Source organism: Octodon degus, unplaced genomic scaffold (genome assembly GCF_000260255.1).
Source record: "Octodon degus isolate 3935 unplaced genomic scaffold, OctDeg1.0 scaffold00048, whole genome shotgun sequence".
In the NCBI taxonomy this organism is placed as follows: Eukaryota; Metazoa; Chordata; class Mammalia; order Rodentia; family Octodontidae; genus Octodon; species Octodon degus.
The window spans coordinates 11,389,686-11,407,162 of NW_004524624.1; the positions used below are offsets into that span (position 1 = coordinate 11,389,686).

At 44.2% G+C, this 17,477-nt stretch overlaps 1 protein-coding gene across 2 annotated transcripts in view; it reads left to right on the forward strand.

Annotated features, from left to right (window-relative positions):
• The first annotated feature begins 12,725 nt into the window (after positions 1-12,725).
• The window catches only part of Otud7b (OTU deubiquitinase 7B), a 69,879-nt gene continuing 65,127 nt past the window's right edge, over positions 12,726-17,477 (forward strand). The window contains exon 1 of one of the 2 annotated variants that reach the window (XM_004632406.2): positions 12,726-13,038. The gene's annotated coding sequence lies outside the window, so the exon portion shown is untranslated. Of the gene's footprint in view, positions 13,039-13,204; positions 13,313-17,477 lie in introns of those variants that run through there. The other variant, XM_023716483.1, reaches the window with a different exon arrangement.

The window sequence follows — 17,477 nt, forward strand, 5'->3', positions numbered from 1 at the left end:
TCTCCTCTCCTCTCCTCTCCTCTCCTCTCCTCTCCTTCTTCTCCTTTTCTTTTCTTTTCTTTCAAGACAGAGTCTTACTATAAAGTCCAGGCTGTTCTTGAACACTATGTAGTCCAGGCTGGGCTCAAACTTGTATCAATCCTCCTACCTCAACCTTCTGAATGCTGGGTTTATGAGTGTGCACCATCATGCCTGGCCTTGTTATTTTCAAAAACAATTGTTCTTTCTTAGAAAAAAGAATATTAATAGACTAATTTATTCAGTATTAAAATATAATTCATTCACAACACATTCATACCTCTTTCCCCCTGCTGCCTCTCTTAAGGAAATCTGTTGAATTTAAGGGCCATATACATAAATATTGTTGACTAGTGAATACATTTATTTCATTGCGCAAAATATCTTCATTGAACCCTAGAATGTGGATTTTTTTTTTTTTGATACTAGGAATCGAACTCAGGACCTCATGCTTGCTAGACACAGAACCTGGGTTCTATTGGGCTGATGCTGCTGTGTCTTCACTCACTACTCTGACCTAGATTTAGGCTGCACTTCTTGTCCTCCTCAGGGCGCTCTGGCCTCCATCTGCTGTTCTTGGTCATCCTGATCTCTTCACTACATACCTGGGTGAACCACTGGACCTGTGTTTGCCGGCATTCTCCATCTTTGACTTCATCACCTATTTTTGACTCTGAATTTGACCCTTAGACTTCATGAGATGACAAGATCTTCCTCCTGCAGATTAATGCCTAACCCTTGCCACACTGCCCCAAATAGTTTTACATTCACCCTCTGGCTTCATTCCCTCCCAGTCCTTGTGGGTAAACACTGAGTTCAGGTCCTGCAGGTCACTAGGACCCTGTCGTGCCTGGCCGGCTTCTTTCTCATCCCTGATAGGAGGGGAGAAACATCAAAACCTCAGCAATACACTATTTGACATAGCAAAATAGACTGTGTTTCCTACTAGATGTATAAACCCCATGGGGGAAAGTCTAAGTTCTTTCCTATTCATTACTTTCTTCTCTCTCTCTCTCTCTCTCTCTCTCTCTCTCTCTCTCTCTCTCTCTCTCTCTTTCTCTTTCTCTCTCTCTCTTTCTCTCTCTCAACAGGGTCTTGCTATGTAGCACAGGCTATCCTTGAACTCACAGTGTAGCCCAGGCTGGCCTCAAACTCATGGCGATCCTCCTGCCTCAGCCTCTGAGTGCTGTGATTACAGCCATATACCATCATGTCTAGACCTATCATTTTCAAAAACAATTGTTAACTGTTTTTATTTTTTTGAGAAAAAATAATATTAATAGATTAACTCATTTGGTATTAAAAATACAAATAACAGAAAATATCTTTAATTTGCCTTCTTATGGGTTGTTTTTGGTACTGGGAATTAAATCCATGATCTCAGGCTTGTCAGGCAGGCACTGTGCTGCTGAGCTAGATCCCTGAACCTCAGAAAATATCTTTAACCTTAACTTAAAAAATACATTACTTTAGTTTCATTAGAAGCATATCTAATAGCCAGGTGTAGTGGCACTCAACTGTCATCCCAGCAGTCAGGAGGCTAAAGCAGGAGGATTGCATGAATTTTAGGCCAGTCTGGACTACATAAGTGAATTTAAGACCAGCTGAAACTTCATAGTGAAACCCTGTCTCAAGAAGACAAAAAAAAAAAAAAAAAAGCGGGTGTGGTGGTGCATGTCTGCAATCCCAGGATTTGGGAGGCTGAGGCAGGAGGATTGTTGCAAGTTCAAGATCAGCCTAGGCTACAAAGTGAGCTCAAGGCCAGCCTGAACTACAGAAAGACACCTTGTCTCAAAACAAAAACAAAACGAAACAAAAAGGCCTATCCCAGCATTTGTGAGGTGTAAGGTAAGAGTATGACTAGAAGCCTATATGTATTTGTCTAAATATTTAAAAGTTATAAATAAAACTAACAAGTTTTGTTGTTAATGTTTGTTTTGAGACAGGGTATTGCTAAAGTCCAGGCTGGTCTTGAATTTGCCATGTAGCCCAGGCTAGAATTGAATTCACAATTCAGGTGCTCTTACTACAAATGTTTGCTGCCACACCTGGAAGCTAATAATTTTTGTTAAATAAAATATGTTCTGTCCTTCTACCTTGGAAACCTGGAATGGTAGGTTCAAATTTAGAATTATCAGATTCCTGGAGTTGTGGCCCAGAACATGGCAACATGGGGCAAGCCATCCCGTCACTGAATGAGAATGAAGGAGGTCCCTCAAAAGGCAGTGGGGACTTCAATTTACCCACATAGGTCTTGTCTTTTCCCTTCTCTTTTCTCTTTTCTTTTCTTCTTTCTTTCTTTCTTTTCTCTTTTCTTTTGTTTTGAGACAGGATTTTACTACATAGCCCAGGCTGGCTTTGAAATCCTCCTGCCTCATCCTCCTGGGGCTATTGGGATCATAGGCATGTGACACCATGTCCAGCCTGCACATAGGTTCTTTGACTGTCTGGAAAAGCATTTCAGGATGCAATCAAGAGAAGCACAGTTGATCTATAAGGCAGATTAGGAAGTTAGAGAAAACAGGGAAGGACTTCAATTTGAATAATTCTTTTTTTTTAAAATTATTTATTTATTTTTATTTATTACATTTATTTATTGTGTGTGTGTGTGGCCAGCTCAGCCCACCAGGGGGCGGGGCTGGCTGGCATGTGGTGCTGGGGGATCGAACCGCGGTCCCTGTGCTTTGCCATGCTTGTTTCAAGTAGGTGCTTTAGACCACTGAGCCATCTCTCCAGCCCCAGGACTTCAATTTGAGGAGCTAATGGGGGTACAACACGTGGAGAGCACTGGCCTGGCCTCTCAACAGACTGAAGGCAACAGCTCTTAAGGAGTTGGGCTGGCCTAGAGTCTGCTTGACTGTGGCCTTCATTCCTGTTTTGCAAGGGGGCTCCAGGAAAAGTCCTTCTTGTTCAACCTGGTCTCCATGGAATGGTTGTCCTGCCTGAAGTGGCCTCAGCCTTGTGCAGGCTCTGCTGGAATCCAAGGTGACTGTAGGTTTATCACAATGACTGGTATTTGTACCTGTAAATCTCTTATCTTGATGTCCTCAGTCTTAAAGAATCATTGTTTTTGCTTGTTTGAGCAAAAACACCTTTTAAGTCCCTGGCTACCTCAGAAGAAAGCATATTATAGAGTGCCTTAATGGGTAACAGGTTCAGAGCCCAGAAATTTGTTCCCTGGTGGTCTCCAACTGTGTCCAGCCCACCAGTGGTATGGTTTGGCCTTGAACTCAGGCAATCCTACTACTTCAGCCTCCCAAGTACTGGGATGACAGATGTTGGCCACCTATTCCAGGTTGATTTTAGTTTTGGTGTTTTTGTGTGTGTGTGTGTGTGTGTGTGTGTGTGTGTGTGTGTGTGTAGTTGTTGATCAACTGTGTACTAGGGATTCAACTCAGGTCTTGTGCATACCTAGCAAGCACTCTGCCACTGAGCTACATCCTCAGCCCAGTTTTACTTTTAAATAACAGTATTTTCTTTCTCAGTTACACTATGATTCCAGAATGATCTATGAAGTCTGAATTCTTTTAGTCTCTCTGGGATAGATAAGGCCAACTATATTAATGATAATACTACTATTATTTTATTATTGACAGTAGGAAAATTCCTCTTCGAAGACAATTGAAAACTTCTGATCAGGGAATGATGCAACTAGATCTTATGGTATGAACAGTAGATAGGAGAAGAGAAATCAAGAAGCACTGAGATATGGTGGCACATGCCTGTAATCCCAGCACTTTGAAGATTGAAGCAGGAGGATCATCGTGAGTCTGAGGCTAGCCTGAACTATATAATGAGACCCTGTCTCAAAAATGAATAAATAAAGCAAATGGATTATTTTTACTATAATTTAGGCCAAGCAATAAGCTAAAACTGAGGCAATAATGGAGGGAAAGTAATTTATGATTCAGGGTAGAATTATTGACAATAGATTCAGACATTTAAAAAAAGAAATACCGCCAGGCATGATAGCACATGCCTATAATCCAAACACTCCAAAGGGAGGATCTTTGAAAGTTCAAGGCCAGCCTGGGCTACACAGTGAGCTCAAACACAGACTGAATTATAAAGTGAGACACTGTCTATTTTTTAAAAAGTAGCTTTCCAGGATTGGTGAACTAGGTTAATGGACTAAGTGCCTGCTTAGGTAAGCGCAGGGGCCGGCGTTCAATCCCATGCGCAGGCCCCGCCCTGGCTGCACTGATCTGCGACTGAGACCCGGCATGGTGGCACGCCTGTAATCCTAGCACTGGGGAGGCTGAAAACAGGGGGATCACTATGAGTCCAAGCTGTGTAGCGAGACCCTGTACCAAATACATTAAAAAAAAAAAAAAAAAGGAGCATTCTGTAGCCAGATGAGGCAGTGCACACAGGTGATCCCCAGGACTCTCAGTGGCTGAGGCAAGGCTGGGGATGTAGCTCGGGGGAAGGCAGGCCTTGGCACAATCCTCAGTGCTGTAAAAAGACTAGCCTTGCAGTCAAATGCTGAGCTGTCCCTGTACAATTGACACCAAATGCCCTCTTTGTTGAATAAGGTGAAGGACACGTGTCAGGCAGAGGATTTGGGTTTCTAACTCCTACTCTTGCTCATGAGAACTCCATAAGGGCAGTGATTGCATTTTTGCCTTTCTTATAAGTGAGCATTTAAAAAATGCCAATAGAGCTCACATATCTTTTTTTTTTTTTTTTTTTTTGCTGAACCAGGGATTGAACTCAGGCCCTTGCACTTGCCAGGCAAGTGCTTATTCTACTGAGCCATCTCCCCAGCCGAGCTCACATTATCATAGAAACTCTCATCTCGCGAAGCCCTTGTGGATCCAGACAAGGGGCCAGCAGTCTGGTGCTTGATTTGGCACTCTTTACTGGCAGGTAAGAGGGGAGCTGCCCTTTCGTGCAGGATCTGTGGCCCAGCCAGGAAAGAGGCAGGACACTACCTGTGGGAAGCAGCCTGCTTAAGAAGTAGTGCAGGGCTAACAGCTCTGCTTGGGACCTCCTCATGTCACTTCATTGTTTAGCCCCATAGTTCTTGCTACTGTAGCCACACTTTCTTTCTTTCTTTCTTTCTTTCTTTCTTTCTTTCTTTCTTTCTTTCTTTCTTTCTTCCTTTCTTTTTTTTGGCTGGCTCAGGCTGCCTTAAGGACGGGTGTGGTGTGGCATGTGGAGCTGGGCATTGAACTGTGGTCCTGCAAGCCTGACTGGGTTTGCTCAGGCAGGTGCTTAAACAGTTGAGCTAATCAGCAAGCCCCCTCTAGTTTATCTTATTTATTTGAGACAGGGTTGTACAATACAGTCCAGGCTGGCCTCAGATTCATGGTGATTCTCCTGCCTTAGTCTTCTGAGTGCTGGGATTAAGTACTTTTAAAATAACTTCCCTCAGTTCCTGCACTTTTCCTTTGTTGCTCCAGAGTACTTTACTCATCCACAATTCCACCCTAGTTCTTGGTTTTTGCTTTGTTACTTTTTTCTGATCCCAGGATTTATATCTTTTTTTCAACTGGGCAAGTTACCTAAGTAATACCGACATTTTTCAAATCTAGATTATTGTTTTCCAGCTGAAAAAAAGCCGCCTTCTCCACGAGTTGTCACTGTGCTGTGCAGGCCATGGACAACATGGGAACAGCCTCGAGGTCTCTGTTCAGGAGTCCAGAAAGCAGCCGAGCACAGTATTGAGTCGCACCAGGCATTGTCAGTGACCACAGTCATCTGGCCCAGAGCAGCCTGCTGCAGGGAAAGAAGATGTACAGTATTTATAATTCAGGAAAAGTCTTCTGGTTGAAATTGTAGAGGTCAAAGAGGACAATTAGTTGCATAAAGAAAGAAAAAACGATGAGTTGACAAGAAAGAGCAAGCAAGTACCTTGCAGGCACAAGCAGAGTGTGACTCAGTTTCACATCTTATGTCTCTTGAGTGCTGTCAGTCTGTCCTAGCTGGAGGTGGGCCCGACCTAATGGGGGCAGGGGGACTTAGTCATTCCATTCTCAGGCCCTCTCCTACCTCCAAGCTTGCTGGGGTGTGTCCCCTAGTGAGGTGAAGATCAAGCTGATACACTTGACTTGCATTCCGAACAGGTAAAGGCAGGACTTCCTCTCTCCAGCCTAGCGAGCTGGCTTCTCCCCTGTAACTACCTGTTAGCTGTTTTTTTTAATTTTTTTTATTTTTTATATAGGGTCTCACTATGCAGCTTTGATGATGTAGGGATTCTCCTGTCTCAGCCTCCCCAGTGCTGGGATTATAGGTATGCCCCACCAAGCCTAGTTTCAGTGGCCTACAAAGGCCAGCACAGCATGTGGTGCTGGGGATTGAACCTGGGTCCTTGTGCTTGTGAGGCAGGTGCTTAGACCACTGAGTGATCTCCCCAGCCCATACCTGTTAGTTTCTAATGGCCTTAAAAGCCCTTTCTTGGGGCCAGGGAGATAGCTCAGTAGAATAAGCGCTTGCCTGGCAAGCGCAAGGGCCTGATTTCAATCTCCGGTTGGGGGGCAGGGAGGGAGCCCATTCTTACATCCTAATAGGATATGTCAGGAGCACACCCAGTCTTGCCAAGAGCCCTTTCCCTCCTGTCCTGGCTCAGTTCCCCTGGGGACTAGCACTAAGCGATTATAAAGCACCTCCAGTGATCTTGAGTGCTCTCAGGCCGGGAGGTGGGGATTTTCTTTTTAAGAGTTCCCCTAATGCCAATCCTAAAGAAAGTGTTTAGGAAGTGCAGGAAGGTAATCTGGGGTCACTGAAGTTTTCTCTTTTTGTATTTTTATTATGCCTCTGTTCTGCCATTAAGCTGATTTATGAACAAATCTATCTGGTAAAGACATTTGTAGTTTAGCACTTCATATAAAACCTTTCCCCCTTTCCCTTTTTTGATGGTACTGGGGATTCAAGGCATCTGCACTGAGCTACATCCCTGATCCTTTTTAACTTTTTATTTATGTATTTATTTATTTTTTGAGGTGTGGGGGGATTGAACTCAGGACCTTGAGCATGCCAGGCAGGCACTTATGCCACTGAGCTATATCGCTGGCTCTAATTTTTAAATTTTTTAGATAGGGTTTTGTTAAATTGCTAAATTGCCCAGGCTAGATTTCAACTTTCAGTCCTTCTGCTGTGGCCTCCCAGAGTGCTGGGATTACAGCCATGTACCACCACGCTCGGCTTCCAGATTCTTTTGAACTGTTTGCTGTGCCATCCTTAGAATGTTTGCTTGTCTTCTGACCAGCACAGTAATTCCAAGTTCAACAACATACAACAGGAGAAAAAAATTTCCTTCTCTTGGTCTCTTTGTAGGAATAAAGAAAAATTTCCCAAAAGCCTCCACACTTCCTACCTCACACTAGTGAAACCTCCACTGTGACCCTCTGGTTGGTGTCAGTCTTCCCCAATACCCAAGTTCTCTGGAGCCCAAACAAAGAATTGAGCAGGACTCACAGAACTAGTAAAAAAGGCAAAGACTTATTAAAGGGAAGTGTGCTCCATAGAGCAGAAACAGGTAGATAAGAAAACTCAAGAGTGAGTGTGAGTCACAGCAGCCCCAGCCAGGTTACAGTCCCCTGGGAGAATGCCAAGCAAGCAGGACTAGAACTGGCAGCTGTCAGTAAGGAACTATGTGCTCAAAATGGAGGGCCTGGCCGGATGTGGTGGCACAGACCTGTGATCCCAGCTCTAGGGAGCCTGAGCAGGAGGATGGCTGGGAGTTCAAGGCCAGCGTGGGCTACATAGCCAGATCTTATCTCCAAACAAAAAATGGAAGGTGCCCAGAGCTCAGGTCTAGTGAGTTCCAGGGCTGGCTTCTCTTTTGTGCTTCTAAAATTTGGGAATTAGGGCTGATAATTAACTGGGCTCTAAGTAATTGAGCGTCTCTACCCTCAGGTAGGGAGGGGAGTTTATCATTTTATCTGGTTAGAACTGGCATGGCTGGGACCGGGGAGATGGCTCAGTAGAATAAGCGCTTCCCTGGTAAGTGCAAGGGTCTGAGCTCAATCCCTGGTTCTGGAAAAAAAAAAAAAAAAAAAAAAAAAAAAAAAAAAAGAACTGGCATGGCTGCCAAAGCCCACCTGGGTATCAAAACCACAGTGCAAATAGTATTTATTATAATAATCAATGTTGGGCTGAGGATACAACTCAGTGGCATAGAATCTGCTTGGCAAGTACAAGGTCCTGAGTTCAATTCCTGGTACCAAAACAGAACAAAACTACCTTCTATGACCCTGAAGCACTTAGGGTACATGCTCCTTGGACTCATGCCAGAGGTCAAGAAGATACATTAAGGACAGAAATATGTTTTTTTTAGGCTTATGTCAGGATGGTGGCAGCAGGATGCCCTGTGGTCTCTAGGTGCCAGAAGGCATCCTCTCTGTTATGAGCCAAAGGCCAGGATGTCTCCACACTGTCTTTCTGATGCCTCAGCACTGTTTGCCTGCCCTAAGTATGGGAAGGGTGAAGGAACCTTGGGATCCGCCAGTGATTCCTCCATGCCCCCCCCCACTCAGTGCCCTCCCCCGCCCAGTCTTATTTATTTCTAATGGTAATGGGCATTAGACCTAGGGCCTTCACGCTTAGCCCTTGACTCAAACTTGTGATCCTCCTGCCTCAGTCTTCTGGAGTACTCGGGTTACAGGCATGTGTCATTATGCTGAGCTAAATGTATTAACATGGCAATGTGAATAAATTTCAAAATCATTTAAGGGTTCAGGGTATAGCTCAGTTGTAAACTGTGTACTTATCCTGTGTGAGACCCTGGGTTCAATCTCCAGCACAGAGAAAAATACATTGTGAAGAAAAAAAAATTTAAAACATTCATATCGAAATAAAAAGTTGGCAGGTAGGGCCAGACAGATAGCTCGTTGGATTAAAGCACCTGCTTAGGCAGACAGAGGGGCTCAAGGTTTGATCCCCAGCTTGCTGTGCTGACCCCGCCCCTGGGGCACTCGAAGACAATTGAGACTGGGCGTGGTGGTGTGCAGCCTGTAATCCCAGTGCTTGGGAAGCTGAAACAGGAGGATGACTGTAAATCCAATCTGTGTAGTGAAACTCTGTAGACCCTATGCTAAATACATTTAAAAAAACTGCCTGGCAAACACAAGATCCTGAGTTCAAGTGTCCTTTTTTTACTTTTGAATTTATTACAACTTTTTAAACTGCTTTTTGGTTTTGTTTTTTGAAAAAAATTTATGTATTTGGTACAGAGTCTCACTATGTAGCTTGGACTCACAGTGATCCTGTTTCAGCCTCCCCATCACTGGGATTATAGGCATGCGCCACCACGCCTGGTCTTGGTGGCCAGATCAGCGAGCCAGGGGTGGGGCTGGCATGCTGTGCAGTGTCAGGGATGGAACCCAGGTCCTTGTGCTTGGCTAAGCAGATGCTTAGACAGCTGAGCTGTCTTTGCAGCCCCTGAGTTCAGCTCCTGACACACACACACACACACACACACACACACACACACACACAAATTCAAGAACAGCCCATACGATCTAGCTAAATTATCTATGTTTATCTTTGGGGGAGAAGTGAAGACTGAATGAAAGCACAGGGAATTTTCTGGGGTGATCTTATTAAAAAAGATTGTATTTCATGATATGAACAATATATGTGTCCATTTTTCTGTTTCTGACCATTTGAGATGTTCTAGTTTGGGGATATTATAAATGAAACTATTATGAACAGTCACATATGGGGGTTGTGTGTGTGTGTGTGTATGTGTGTGTACATTTTCATTTCTAGTGGGTAAATACCTAGGAGCAGAATTGCTGGGTCATAGGACAGAAACGTATTTAACTTTAAAGGAGACCTGGATATTTTGTGAAAAAATAGATTCATGGTCTTTAGTCTCAAGAATTCTTAGCAAGTCTGAGGTTCCTAGGCATGTATCATACATCATTTTAGAAACTCAAAATCACTTGTGTAAATTATAGTGGTGGTGAAGAGGAAGTTATTTTGGTTTGATTTTTTTCCCACCACAAAAGCATATAAATGCAACTACTCTCTCTCTCTGTCTCTCTCTATATCTCTGTCTCTGGGTCTCTGTCTGTCTCTGTCTGCTTGCCCCCCTGTCCGTCTCTGTCTGTCTGTCTGTCTGTCTGTGTCTGTCTGTCTGTCTCTTTCTCTCTCTCCCCCCTCCCCCTCTCTCCCTCTGTCTCCTGGTTAGCTGCAAAATAGCCTTCTCTGAACAAGCCCTGCTCTATTACCTCCAGCACTGCAATAGTATCTGTCTCTTAGTTTCTAACGCAAAGCTCTAGGTTTTCTGCTCTTGCTTAAAAGGAAGTAAAGGCTCAGTGAGCTCCTGGAAGCAGCCCTTAGGAGTTGTAAATGATGAGTAAAGAAAAACAGGTTGTTAGGGCAGAAAAGAACTTCAAACTGAATAGCACTTGAGGGAGTGTGGCTCAACTCTACAGGTAGGTTTTCTCTGCTGCTTTCTCTTTCTTTCCTTACTATTCTACCTGACAACAAAAGATAGTCAGCTGTGTACAGGCTGCTGTGACACCTGCATCAGTGAGTTATGTCTAAGGATCTCTCATAGTGACAAGCCTGGGTGGCGGCACATCATTAGAGAAGAGGTCCCCAGTATCTAGGCAGAGAAAATGATACATAGGAATGGGAAGGGAGTCACTTCATGGATTAGAGGCTGACTGATCTGGGACCAGAACCCAGGTGGCCTGGCTCCCAGCCCAGCTGACCACACTGCAATCCACACAGCCTGGGCTGACCAAAGACAAGCAGCTCATTGAGTAATTGCACAAACAACAATGAGTGATGGACCATTAGAGCAAGAAACAGGCACAAAACAATTCCAACTCCATCACTTCCTGGTCCCTAAATTTCTAGGCAGGACTAGAATGTGAAGTCACTTAAGCAGCTTTGATCTACAACTTGGACCACTTTTTGAATATGTATGTATGTATGTATGTATTTTTTCTCTTTTTGAGACAGGGTTTCACTATTCTGTTCAAGCTGACCTTGAACTCATTCTGTAGCCCAGGCTGGCCTCAAACTTGCAACAATCCTCCTGCCTCAGCCTCCTGAGTGCTGGGATTACAGGTGTGTGCCACCACCCCTAGATAGTTTTTGAATATGGAAACATTTTGTGTTCACTACTAAAAGTAAAAAAAAAGACAAAGCTGGCTTTGTAATGAGGGTGGAGATTGCCTTTGAGCCCCAGACAGCCCTAAGGAGTAATGCTGTTAAGACTAGAAAAGCATAGTCAACGATTCATAGTAATTTGCTCATGGAAAGCCTTGGCTAAACAAGAATGGCTTTCAGTTTTTATTTTTTAAATTGAGAGTATTATTTATGGAAGTAAGGATTCAGAACAGAAGTCTGAATTGTCTTCTTTGCCCTGTTCTACATAGATAAGCCGAACAGAGGTAAGAGCTGGTTTTCAGATTTTTGAGGCTCTTCCTTTGTGGATTTGCTCTCCCACCTCAGATTTAGCTATGAAGCAGTGAATGTAATCATCGGAGTTCAGTTAGAAACAGCACAGGTGACCAAATCTCATTCCACTCTCCTCATGCTTGCCTGCTTGAGGCCCAGGTTGCACAACTCTGCCTCTCAACCTGTATTGTCCTGTGCAAGACTTTTTGACCTGTGGGCCTAGGAAAGTATATACTGGCTCTAGGCAGGTCCCTAAGCTGTCACCTCTAAATCCAAGGAGAGGAGATACAGCTCCTAGGAAATTTCTTTTTCAGGTGTTGGAAACTGAGGATTTCAGGAAGTGATGCAGAAAAAGAAGGGCTGATGGCAATATTTGTTTTTATATAGGTCTTGTGAGCACCACGGTATTTAGAATCTGAATTAAAATTTAGGATTTTTTTTTTTTTTTTTTTTTTGGTGACGGGTTATAGTAGTGAATGGTCCTATTTTGTCATGAAGAGAGATATTTATTAAATGGCTCTTGCTCCTTCACAAACTCTACATTCTCCTGTCATCTACTAATTCCTTTAACAAACACAACTTATTTATGGTCTCATAGCCCTATGTGCTATTCACATAGCTCATATGAGTTCTGTCATATAGAACAATTGTATGATTGTACTGAACTACAAAATCTCTGATGTCTGGGATTATGCCTTGTTGACTTTTTAAAATCCCCAATTGCTCCGAGCACGAAGCACTGCACATACCAGGGCCTCAGTAAGTATCTGAGTTACGCTGTAATGTACAGGAGGCATAACAAACACAGGTGCTGCATAATTGTCCTTGACGGTACTCACTGTCCACGGTAGACGTCTCAGTCGTCACCATTGTTACGCAAGTGAACCCTACAGAGGAGGGTGTTTACGTCGAGAGAAGGAACTAGGGAAATGTATAACTGGACAGAGACTGAGCCGGAGGAAGGGTTCTTAAAACGTCCCCTGGTCAGCCTGGAATGACTGTGTAGAATAACTATAATTTCAGGCTTTTTTTCATCCTTCTCACCTTAGAACTTCCCCGCCCCTTTTTATTGCTCCCCAGAGGGCTGCAACCAACTGATGCTACCCGAAAGTCGCGAGAGCCCACCTCCCGCCCCTACAGCTCAAGAACTTCAGGCTGGACTGCAGGGCCCACGGCCAGGAAAGCGCGGGGTCACGCGCGGGGCAGGCGCCAGGGTTGCGGCCGCGAGGGGAGCGGCCCTGAAGGCGGGGCTGTTACGGGCGGGCGGGGCGGGGCGGGGCGGGGCGGGGCGGGGCGGGAGGAGGCCCGGGGGCCGCGCGGGTGTCACCATCAACCCGCTCCGGCCGGAAACGGGCGCTTGTTTCCGGCCGGACGGCTGAAAGCCACCGATCCTGAACCGGCCGCTGGAGTCTGAGTGGCGACCGAGTGTGCAGCAGGCAAAAAGACGCTGGGAGAGGCCGGTCCCCATCAGTCCCTTCTGACTCCAGTTCCAGATCCCGTGCGGAGCCACAGCCGCGGTCGCGGCGTCCGCCGCCGTCTCCGCCTCACCGTCGTCGGGGGAGGGGCCGCTCGGACCCCGGGGTCACTGCCGAGGAATGAGGAGAGGCGGCCGGGCCCCGCGCTCTGCCCCGGCCTAGGGCCTGGCCGGGAGTCGCGAGGGTAACGGAGCCCCCAGCCCTGACGCCCTCCCCGCCCGCACCCGCCCCTCCCGCCTCTCCGGAGTCCCCAGCTCTGCCCTCCGAGCGCCGCCGCTCCTCTTCTTCCTGGTTACTGTGCGTTGCACCTGGAGCCGGCTGCCTGCGGCGCCCGCTCGCCCCCCTGCGCCGGGCTCGTCCCCACCTTCCGCCGCACTCCTCCCTTTCACCTGCGTCCCGCGCCCGGCCCCGCCCGGCCCCGGCCTCCCTTCCTGAGCCCCGCGGGGCGGTGTGGCAAGGTCTGGTCCCCCAGGCTTCCCGGGAGGGATGGTGGCGTTTCAGGGCTGCTCGGATGCAGGCAACTATCCCTATTGCGAGGAAAGTTCATTTTAAAGTCTCAATATAAAAGTAAAAGGAATGCAAGCTTGGCGTGCTTTTCGATGGCCAGGTTGAGGAGCGTCCTGTAATGGAGGAAGGGGAGCGAAAACATATACGTGCGAGAGCGATTCAAGGGTAGGCTTAGGAACTTTAGAAAGAAAGAAAAGTTGCCATGACCGATGGAAACTTGAGAAGCTGATGATGAGTAAGCCGGGGGCTGCGTGATCTCACTCTTCTCGTAATTACTAGGTTAACGGTGTGGCTCCGGTCGCGATGGACTGGGATTTGTTTACTGGGCCGGCGTATTTTTAGCTTGTCGGCTCGCGAGGACCAGCGCTGAGCCTCTCCCCTCGTGGTGGTGTGTGTCTAACCTAGATGGCTTCTCTGGTCTCAATTCGGGTATGAAAATTGGAAAGTTGAGGAAAAAATAACCGTGGAAATTTTATGTAGGCGGTTTCTCCAACACTTTTCAGAGGGTTTTCTTTTTATGAGTGCAAAGCCAAAAATTAGGATTTTCCCACCCCTTTTGTTGACTAGTGGGGAGTGAACCCAGGGCCTTACTTAGCACCACCCCCAGCTTTTCAAAAAAATTGACAGTTAAACTACTACAGTTCAAACTTGAAATCCTCCTTCCTCAGCCTCCAGGAGTGGTGCGATGACAGTCATGGGTCACCACCCCGTCCCTATTTTTCTTTTATTAAGTACTAAATAAAATGCTTTACTTAGAAAATCAAAGGCGGATAATTTTTCAACCTTTGACTTCTGTATGTGTAGGAGATTTTTGAGAAGGCTGGATCTTTTTTCTCTGACAATTTAAAAGGATAGTATGGAGAGTGTCGTTAAGACTGATCCAAAGGAGTAATTCCTGACTTTAAAATTTTTTTCAGGGGGCCGGGGAGGTAGCTCAGTAGATTAAGTGCTTCCCTGGCAAGCTCAAGGGCCTGAGTTCAATCCCCGGTTCCACAAAAACAAACAAATAAATAAATAAAATTTTTTCTATTTCACTTTAAAAAATTTAGAGATATTTTTTTCTTAGTAAATAAGGTTGCATTCCTGATGGGATGGAGAGATCTGCAGGGACTTAATGCTGGGTGGCCATAGAGAATCAAACCATAACTTATACATGAATACTTTATAGGCTGACAATAAAGAATTAATCATAGTATTTGTTCTCATTGTTCTTCAGGCAGGTCTTTTAAAATTTAGTGACCATCCCGCTGTGCTAGTCTATTCAGACGTTGAATGCTGAACAAAAACCAGTAAGATAAATGACATTGATGTCACTCATGTTCCAAGCAGAGTAGTAGTCTAATTTGTGCTAGCCAACTGGCATGCCTTGGAGCACCTCTCCAAACTAAACCACCAGTTACTATGTACTTAGATTTTATAAATAAATGCAGGTATTTGCTCATGCTGGGAATAATTGAGAAGGTAAATACACTGAAAATATATACTGTATTTCAGAACCAAAGTAGATTGCTTTTCGATTTTTATCCCCATTTTGGATTATCAGCATCTTTCTGACAATAATTATCCATTAACATGAATAATTTAAAATTGAAACATGTCTGCTTTGGATGTTGTGCATCCAAGCAGGAAGATGGGAGATAGTTTCCAAACTATATTTTTGGGGGAACGTTGACTGATATGACTGTTTCTTTATTTAATAATGAGGGCTCGTCCTGTGGCCTGCATTGGTCTTTGGTCTCAATCTCTTTGAGTAGCTGGGATTATAGGCTTTTCTCTTACTTCCCCTGTCATTTAATACTAGATTAATTTAATTTATTTACTGTCTCTTTGAGACAGGATCTTGCTGTGCATTCAGGCTGGCCTTGATCTCACTTTGTAGCCTAGTCTGGTCTCAGACTCTCAATGATCTACCTCAGCCTCCTGAATGCTGGGATAACAGGCTTGTGCCATCATACCCAGCCAGATTTGTTATACACACACACACACCCCATCCATACACACAGAAAAAACTGCCAAAGATAGGGGCGTCTGATGATTTGTTTAAGGCAACATGACCAATAATAAATGTTAATTATTAGATTTTTTTGATACCCCTTAGTTAAATTTTTTTTTAATTTGGAGACTGAAATCTGAATTTTAAAAATGACACATATCCTCCCAGAGTCTTGACCATTAAAAGATTTTTTAATTTGTTTGGGTTGGTTGTTGCCCACAATGACTATTTGTATGATAAATTTTGTTTTTATGTGTATTTAGCAACTTCCCTTAGTTGAACTGCATATATTGTTACACAGGGTGGAGGTTGAAGGGATTTACTAAGCCTAAGAATAGGTATAGAGTGGCACAATAGTCCACCACTATCTGAAGTTCTCAGAAGGTTTTGTTTTGAATTTTGATACTCATACATAACCAAATGAGTTATGGAATAATTAGTTTTAAAAGTCTATATTTTTGAAACAGAGTCTCACTATATAGCCTAGGCTAGCTTTGAACTTGTGTTGATCCTCCTGCCTCACCTTCCCACTGCTAGCATTATAGATGTATGCCATCATCTCTGGCAAAATAATCCAATGTTTGAGAAAGAGCTTTTGAATTGTTATGTGGGTACTAGATACCACTTCTCAAAGTTTTGGAACCCCTGAGTATGTCAGGCAGAGATGTGTAAATTTCTTTAAAGGAGTACCATAACCTTAAACAGTGCTTTGAAAAGTGACTTTTGGGGAATTCAGGAACTATGGAATATTAGCTCCTAAAGATTCCTGTGGAAAGGTCATTAAAAATTTGTGTAATGGAAAGATGCTGGGCAGTTTTATCATGAATTCCTGAATTCACTTGATTTTTTTTCTTTTTGTTATTGGAGATAGTGTCTCACTATGTAGTGCAGGGCTGCTTTGAACTTACTGTGGAGCCCAGGCTGGCTCAGATTCACTATGATTCTCTTGCTTCCAGATGCTGGGACTGTAGCTGTGCATCACCAGACCTGGCTTGATTGATTTTTTTTAATGTGATAGAAAGACCTTTTTCAGGGGTATTATTTTCTTTTAAATAAATCCTTGCTTAATAATTATTGTTATTGAATATTCTTATAGATAAAGCAATCTCGAAGCTCCAGTAAGACTTTGGAAAGACAGAAAAGATATAGAACAGATGTCCTTTTCTCTGGAGCAGGGAATGGGGGTAGAATGGTGGAAGGTGGCGTATATATGGGAAGGCAGACTGGTGTTAGGACCTTTCACACTTCAGAAAGAATATGTAACTGCTGAGAGAAGTAATAGATAAACTCATGGTTTCTGAATGAGTAAATTTTGGAATAGACTTGGGGAGTAATGGATTAGTCATAGAGAGGTAGAATTAGGTGGACCTGGGTTCAAATCTTCGTTCTGCATTTTTTTTTTTTTTTTTGTTGTTGTTGTTCTACATTTTGTTATGTGACCTTGGACAAGTTATTTCTTTGTCCTTGTCTGTCAAATAGATATAAGAACTAAAAAAAAAAAGCAAGGAAAATGAAATGGCTTTTCTGTGTTACAAATAAGAGAAAAGAAAGGATCCTTAAAAGAAAGTATGGAATATACAATGCACATGGTGGTATGAATGACTAAGTTGTGTGTGCAGGGAATCCATGTGAGGCCTGGGGAGAATTGTGGGTTGGTCAAGTCATGGGTAGTGCTGACAGGAGGCTCAGAGGCCAAACTGTTGGGTGTGGATTGAAGGTCAATGGAGTCATTGTAGGTCTTTGAACAAAGGATGGATTTCATGAGAAGTATTGAGCCCTTGGCCCAGGGACTGAGGGACAAAGAGTCAGGCAGGCACCAGTCCATTGTGACCCTAAGCTTCTCTTGGTACCATCCTGGCTTGAAGGCAGTAGGCCAGGAGGCCTACGATTCTTGTGGAAGTTTTAGGGAATCTGAAGACTATAGCTAGGTTCTCTGCAAGAGCTTAGGTCTGTAAAGATGGCATTTATTTTAACTACATTTGACTTTCAATTATCTCTGCTGATGTAGGGAGCATTAGAACAGTAATTCAGAGCCTAATGAAGAATTTTGAAAATGCATTAGTTTTGAAAATTTTAGTTTATTAGTACATGTGTGTAGTACATAATTTTTACATTCCTTTGGG